We start from the raw sequence: 7044 nt of genomic DNA, 5'->3' as shown, positions 1-7044 counted from the left end.
GCAGCGAGCGGCAGTCGAGCAAAGTCGGGACAAGTCGGGACGCGGACAGGGACAGGAATGGTGTGAATGCACTGCAAACTACGCAGACACCTGGTGTGAGGCGAGGCGAGGCGAGGCGAGGAAGCCCACATCGCTACCAGTGGCGCCCTCCAGCACGACACTGCACCACCCCGCACAGGCCCTCCGCTGGACACCAGGGACAAGATGCGTCCTCCGCTAGTGTCGAAGGCTGCACGCGCCCAGCGAATGACAGGAGGTGCAACGAGCAGCAGTGCGTCTCACACACGCGGCGGTGGGGCGCGCCCCCCGCACGCGTCCTCGAGGAACTGGCTGTTGCGGAAGGAAGTGCTTTCGTCAAATGCGGCGGAAAACTAACATTTTGTGTGTTGGGAAAAAAGCCGAACGCGAATTCTGCCGTGCTCCTACATTAGATGCGCGCCAACGGCCATACCATGATGGATACACCGGTTCTCGTCCGATCACCGAAGTTAAGCATCATTGGGCCCAGTTAGTACTTGGATGGGTGACCACCTGGGAAACCTGGGTGCTGTTGGCTACCTTCCTTTTTTTTTTTTTTTCGTTTTCGTATTATGTCGCTACCCCTGCCAGCCCAATTTTCAAACTGCCTTTCTGTTGTGACAAAGATGCTTCCTTATGCCTTTTAAACTACTGTAATGGTACGAAAATGCAGTAATTAACTCGGTTTGAGGGAGAATGTGCTAACCAAGTTTGCCAAGAAGACTTTGAAAACGACAAAACTGTACGAATCGGCAGGTGATTTCTGAAATACGTCACCGCCTATTGTTGTGTAGGAGTGTAGAGTTCCAAATTTGGTTTGTAATCATGACTTTATTCCTTAGTCGTCTCGTCTCGTCCCGCAGACGTTTGTCGTGCTTGCGCTGTCATATGGACCACGACCCGAGCGGCAGCGAGCGGCAGTCGAGCAAAGTCGGGACAAGTCGGGACGCGGACAGGGACAGGAATGGTGTGAATGCACTGCAAACTACGCAGACACCTGGTGTGAGGCGAGGCGAGGCGAGGCGAGGAAGCCCACATCGCTACCAGTGGCGCCCTCCAGCACGACACTGCACCACCCCGCACAGGCCCTCCGCTGGACACCAGGGACAAGATGCGTCCTCCGCTAGTGTCGAAGGCTGCACGCGCCCAGCGAATGACAGGAGGTGCAACGAGCAGCAGTGCGTCTCACACACGCGGCGGTGGGGCGCGCCCCCCGCACGCGTCCTCGAGGAACTGGCTGTTGCGGAAGGAAGTGCTTTCGTCAAATGCGGCGGAAAACTAACATTTTGTGTGTTGGGAAAAAAGCCGAACGCGAATTCTGCCGTGCTCCTACATTAGATGCGCGCCAACGGCCATACCATGATGGATACACCGGTTCTCGTCCGATCACCGAAGTTAAGCATCATTGGGCCCAGTTAGTACTTGGATGGGTGACCACCTGGGAAACCTGGGTGCTGTTGGCTACCTTCCTTTTTTTTTTTTTTCGTTTTCGTATTATGTCGCTACCCCTGCCAGCCCAATTTTCAAACTGCCTTTCTGTTGTGACAAAGATGCTTCCTTATGCCTTTTAAACTACTGTAATGGTACGAAAATGCAGTAATTAACTCGGTTTGAGGGAGAATGTGCTAACCAAGTTTGCCAAGAAGACTTTGAAAACGACAAAACTGTACGAATCGGCAGGTGATTTCTGAAATACGTCACCGCCTATTGTTGTGTAGGAGTGTAGAGTTCCAAATTTGGTTTGTAATCATGACTTTATTCCTTAGTCGTCTCGTCTCGTCCCGCAGACGTTTGTCGTGCTTGCGCTGTCATATGGACCACGACCCGAGCGGCAGCGAGCGGCAGTCGAGCAAAGTCGGGACAAGTCGGGACGCGGACAGGGACAGGAATGGTGTGAATGCACTGCAAACTACGCAGACACCTGGTGTGAGGCGAGGCGAGGCGAGGCGAGGAAGCCCACATCGCTACCAGTGGCGCCCTCCAGCACGACACTGCACCACCCCGCACAGGCCCTCCGCTGGACACCAGGGACAAGATGCGTCCCTCCGCTAGTGTCGAAGGCTGCACGCGCCCAGCGAATGACAGGAGGTGCAACGAGCAGCAGTGCGTCTCACACACGCGGCGGTGGGGCGCGCCCCCCGCACGCGTCCTCGAGGAACTGGCTGTTGCGGAAGGAAGTGCTTTCGTCAAATGCGGCGGAAAACTAACATTTTGTGTGTTGGGAAAAAAGCCGAACGCGAATTCTGCCGTGCTCCTACATTAGATGCGCGCCAACGGCCATACCATGATGGATACACCGGTTCTCGTCCGATCACCGAAGTTAAGCATCATTGGGCCCAGTTAGTACTTGGATGGGTGACCACCTGGGAAACCTGGGTGCTGTTGGCTACCTTCCTTTTTTTTTTTTTTCGTTTTCGTATTATGTCGCTACCCCTGCCAGCCCAATTTTCAAACTGCCTTTCTGTTGTGACAAAGATGCTTCCTTATGCCTTTTAAACTACTGTAATGGTACGAAAATGCAGTAATTAACTCGGTTTGAGGGAGAATGTGCTAACCAAGTTTGCCAAGAAGACTTTGAAAACGACAAAACTGTACGAATCGGCAGGTGATTTCTGAAATACGTCACCGCCTATTGTTGTGTAGGAGTGTAGAGTTCCAAATTTGGTTTGTAATCATGACTTTATTCCTTAGTCGTCTCGTCTCGTCCCGCAGACGTTTGTCGTGCTTGCGCTGTCATATGGACCACGACCCGAGCGGCAGCGAGCGGCAGTCGAGCAAAGTCGGGACAAGTCGGGACGCGGACAGGGACAGGAATGGTGTGAATGCACTGCAAACTACGCAGACACCTGGTGTGAGGCGAGGCGAGGCGAGGCGAGGAAGCCCACATCGCTACCAGTGGCGCCCTCCAGCACGACACTGCACCACCCCGCACAGGCCCTCCGCTGGACACCAGGGACAAGATGCGTCCTCCGCTAGTGTCGAAGGCTGCACGCGCCCAGCGAATGACAGGAGGTGCAACGAGCAGCAGTGCGTCTCACACACGCGGCGGTGGGGCGCGCCCCCCGCACGCGTCCTCGAGGAACTGGCTGTTGCGGAAGGAAGTGCTTTCGTCAAATGCGGCGGAAAACTAACATTTTGTGTGTTGGGAAAAAAAGCCGAACGCGAATTCTGCCGTGCTCCTACATTAGATGCGCGCCAACGGCCATACCATGATGGATACACCGGTTCTCGTCCGATCACCGAAGTTAAGCATCATTGGGCCCAGTTAGTACTTGGATGGGTGACCACCTGGGAAACCTGGGTGCTGTTGGCTACCTTCCTTTTTTTTTTTTTTTCGTTTTCGTATTATGTCGCTACCCCTGCCAGCCCAATTTTCAAACTGCCTTTCTGTTGTGACAAAGATGCTTCCTTATGCCTTTTAAACTACTGTAATGGTACGAAAATGCAGTAATTAACTCGGTTTGAGGGAGAATGTGCTAACCAAGTTTGCCAAGAAGACTTTGAAAACGACAAAACTGTACGAATCGGCAGGTGATTTCTGAAATACGTCACCGCCTATTGTTGTGTAGGAGTGTAGAGTTCCAAATTTGGTTTGTAATCATGACTTTATTCCTTAGTCGTCTCGTCTCGTCCCGCAGACGTTTGTCGTGCTTGCGCTGTCATATGGACCACGACCCGAGCGGCAGCGAGCGGCAGTCGAGCAAAGTCGGGACAAGTCGGGACGCGGACAGGGACAGGAATGGTGTGAATGCACTGCAAACTACGCAGACACCTGGTGTGAGGCGAGGCGAGGCGAGGCGAGGAAGCCCACATCGCTACCAGTGGCGCCCTCCAGCACGACACTGCACCACCCCGCACAGGCCCTCCGCTGGACACCAGGGACAAGATGCGTCCTCCGCTAGTGTCGAAGGCTGCACGCGCCCAGCGAATGACAGGAGGTGCAACGAGCAGCAGTGCGTCTCACACACGCGGCGGTGGGGCGCGCCCCCCGCACGCGTCCTCGAGGAACTGGCTGTTGCGGAAGGAAGTGCTTTCGTCAAATGCGGCGGAAAACTAACATTTTGTGTGTTGGGAAAAAAGCCGAACGCGAATTCTGCCGTGCTCCTACATTAGATGCGCGCCAACGGCCATACCATGATGGATACACCGGTTCTCGTCCGATCACCGAAGTTAAGCATCATTGGGCCCAGTTAGTACTTGGATGGGTGACCACCTGGGAAACCTGGGTGCTGTTGGCTACCTTCCTTTTTTTTTTTTTTCGTTTTCGTATTATGTCGCTACCCCTGCCAGCCCAATTTTCAAACTGCCTTTCTGTTGTGACAAAGATGCTTCCTTATGCCTTTTAAACTACTGTAATGGTACGAAAATGCAGTAATTAACTCGGTTTGAGGGAGAATGTGCTAACCAAGTTTGCCAAGAAGACTTTGAAAACGACAAAACTGTACGAATCGGCAGGTGATTTCTGAAATACGTCACCGCCTATTGTTGTGTAGGAGTGTAGAGTTCCAAATTTGGTTTGTAATCATGACTTTATTCCTTAGTCGTCTCGTCTCGTCCCGCAGACGTTTGTCGTGCTTGCGCTGTCATATGGACCACGACCCGAGCGGCAGCGAGCGGCAGTCGAGCAAAGTCGGGACAAGTCGGGACGCGGACAGGGACAGGAATGGTGTGAATGCACTGCAAACTACGCAGACACCTGGTGTGAGGCGAGGCGAGGCGAGGCGAGGAAGCCCACATCGCTACCAGTGGCGCCCTCCAGCACGACACTGCACCACCCCGCACAGGCCCTCCGCTGGACACCAGGGACAAGATGCGTCCTCCGCTAGTGTCGAAGGCTGCACGCGCCCAGCGAATGACAGGAGGTGCAACGAGCAGCAGTGCGTCTCACACACGCGGCGGTGGGGCGCGCCCCCCGCACGCGTCCTCGAGGAACTGGCTGTTGCGGAAGGAAGTGCTTTCGTCAAATGCGGCGGAAAACTAACATTTTGTGTGTTGGGAAAAAAGCCGAACGCGAATTCTGCCGTGCTCCTACATTAGATGCGCGCCAACGGCCATACCATGATGGATACACCGGTTCTCGTCCGATCACCGAAGTTAAGCATCATTGGGCCCAGTTAGTACTTGGATGGGTGACCACCTGGGAAACCTGGGTGCTGTTGGCTACCTTCCTTTTTTTTTTTTTTCGTTTTCGTATTATGTCGCTACCCCTGCCAGCCCAATTTTCAAACTGCCTTTCTGTTGTGACAAAGATGCTTCCTTATGCCTTTTAAACTACTGTAATGGTACGAAAATGCAGTAATTAACTCGGTTTGAGGGAGAATGTGCTAACCAAGTTTGCCAAGAAGACTTTGAAAACGACAAAACTGTACGAATCGGCAGGTGATTTCTGAAATACGTCACCGCCTATTGTTGTGTAGGAGTGTAGAGTTCCAAATTTGGTTTGTAATCATGACTTTATTCCTTAGTCGTCTCGTCTCGTCCCGCAGACGTTTGTCGTGCTTGCGCTGTCATATGGACCACGACCCGAGCGGCAGCGAGCGGCAGTCGAGCAAAGTCGGGACAAGTCGGGACGCGGACAGGGACAGGAATGGTGTGAATGCACTGCAAACTACGCAGACACCTGGTGTGAGGCGAGGCGAGGCGAGGCGAGGAAGCCCACATCGCTACCAGTGGCGCCCTCCAGCACGACACTGCACCACCCCGCACAGGCCCTCCGCTGGACACCAGGGACAAGATGCGTCCTCCGCTAGTGTCGAAGGCTGCACGCGCCCAGCGAATGACAGGAGGTGCAACGAGCAGCAGTGCGTCTCACACACGCGGCGGTGGGGCGCGCCCCCCGCACGCGTCCTCGAGGAACTGGCTGTTGCGGAAGGAAGTGCTTTCGTCAAATGCGGCGGAAAACTAACATTTTGTGTGTTGGGAAAAAAGCCGAACGCGAATTCTGCCGTGCTCCTACATTAGATGCGCGCCAACGGCCATACCATGATGGATACACCGGTTCTCGTCCGATCACCGAAGTTAAGCATCATTGGGCCCAGTTAGTACTTGGATGGGTGACCACCTGGGAAACCTGGGTGCTGTTGGCTACCTTCCTTTTTTTTTTTTTTCGTTTTCGTATTATGTCGCTACCCCTGCCAGCCCAATTTTCAAACTGCCTTTCTGTTGTGACAAAGATGCTTCCTTATGCCTTTTAAACTACTGTAATGGTACGAAAATGCAGTAATTAACTCGGTTTGAGGGAGAATGTGCTAACCAAGTTTGCCAAGAAGACTTTGAAAACGACAAAACTGTACGAATCGGCAGGTGATTTCTGAAATACGTCACCGCCTATTGTTGTGTAGGAGTGTAGAGTTCCAAATTTGGTTTGTAATCATGACTTTATTCCTTAGTCGTCTCGTCTCGTCCCGCAGACGTTTGTCGTGCTTGCGCTGTCATATGGACCACGACCCGAGCGGCAGCGAGCGGCAGTCGAGCAAAGTCGGGACAAGTCGGGACGCGGACAGGGACAGGAATGGTGTGAATGCACTGCAAACTACGCAGACACCTGGTGTGAGGCGAGGCGAGGCGAGGCGAGGAAGCCCACATCGCTACCAGTGGCGCCCTCCAGCACGACACTGCACCACCCCGCACAGGCCCTCCGCTGGACACCAGGGACAAGATGCGTCCTCCGCTAGTGTCGAAGGCTGCACGCGCCCAGCGAATGACAGGAGGTGCAACGAGCAGCAGTGCGTCTCACACACGCGGCGGTGGGGCGCGCCCCCCGCACGCGTCCTCGAGGAACTGGCTGTTGCGGAAGGAAGTGCTTTCGTCAAATGCGGCGGAAAACTAACATTTTGTGTGTTGGGAAAAAAGCCGAACGCGAATTCTGCCGTGCTCCTACATTAGATGCGCGCCAACGGCCATACCATGATGGATACACCGGTTCTCGTCCGATCACCGAAGTTAAGCATCATTGGGCCCAGTTAGTACTTGGATGGGTGACCACCTGGGAAACCTGGGTGCTGTTGGCTACCTTCCTTTTTTTTT

General features: G+C 53.9%; 8 non-coding genes across 8 annotated transcripts; all 8 read left to right on the top strand.

The window, feature by feature from the left end:
- The first annotated feature begins 437 nt into the window (after positions 1 to 437).
- On the top strand, positions 438 to 556 carry LOC126485194 (5S ribosomal RNA). The gene has a single exon (XR_007587922.1). It is a non-coding gene; the product is annotated as a 5S ribosomal RNA (ribosomal RNA).
- An 806-nt stretch (positions 557 to 1362) lies between these two features.
- LOC126485182 (5S ribosomal RNA) lies at positions 1363 to 1481 on the top strand. Its single transcript, XR_007587921.1, has one exon. It is a non-coding gene; the product is annotated as a 5S ribosomal RNA (ribosomal RNA).
- An 806-nt stretch (positions 1482 to 2287) lies between these two features.
- On the top strand, positions 2288 to 2406 carry LOC126485826 (5S ribosomal RNA). Its single transcript, XR_007588080.1, has one exon. It is a non-coding gene; the product is annotated as a 5S ribosomal RNA (ribosomal RNA).
- An 806-nt stretch (positions 2407 to 3212) lies between these two features.
- LOC126485815 (5S ribosomal RNA) lies at positions 3213 to 3331 on the top strand. The gene has a single exon (XR_007588079.1). It is a non-coding gene; the product is annotated as a 5S ribosomal RNA (ribosomal RNA).
- An 806-nt stretch (positions 3332 to 4137) lies between these two features.
- Positions 4138 to 4256, top strand: LOC126485803 (5S ribosomal RNA). Its single transcript, XR_007588078.1, has one exon. It is a non-coding gene; the product is annotated as a 5S ribosomal RNA (ribosomal RNA).
- An 805-nt stretch (positions 4257 to 5061) lies between these two features.
- On the top strand, positions 5062 to 5180 carry LOC126485792 (5S ribosomal RNA). Its single transcript, XR_007588077.1, has one exon. It is a non-coding gene; the product is annotated as a 5S ribosomal RNA (ribosomal RNA).
- An 805-nt stretch (positions 5181 to 5985) lies between these two features.
- On the top strand, positions 5986 to 6104 carry LOC126485781 (5S ribosomal RNA). Its single transcript, XR_007588076.1, has one exon. It is a non-coding gene; the product is annotated as a 5S ribosomal RNA (ribosomal RNA).
- An 805-nt stretch (positions 6105 to 6909) lies between these two features.
- Positions 6910 to 7028, top strand: LOC126485769 (5S ribosomal RNA). The gene has a single exon (XR_007588074.1). It is a non-coding gene; the product is annotated as a 5S ribosomal RNA (ribosomal RNA).
- Positions 7029 to 7044: the final 16 nt, after the last annotated feature.

Source organism: Schistocerca serialis, chromosome 6 (genome assembly GCF_023864345.2).
Source record: "Schistocerca serialis cubense isolate TAMUIC-IGC-003099 chromosome 6, iqSchSeri2.2, whole genome shotgun sequence".
In the NCBI taxonomy this organism is placed as follows: Eukaryota; Metazoa; Arthropoda; class Insecta; order Orthoptera; family Acrididae; genus Schistocerca; species Schistocerca serialis.
The sequence above is the reverse complement of the archived record's forward strand: the minus strand, read 5'-3'. Positions and strand labels throughout refer to the sequence as shown.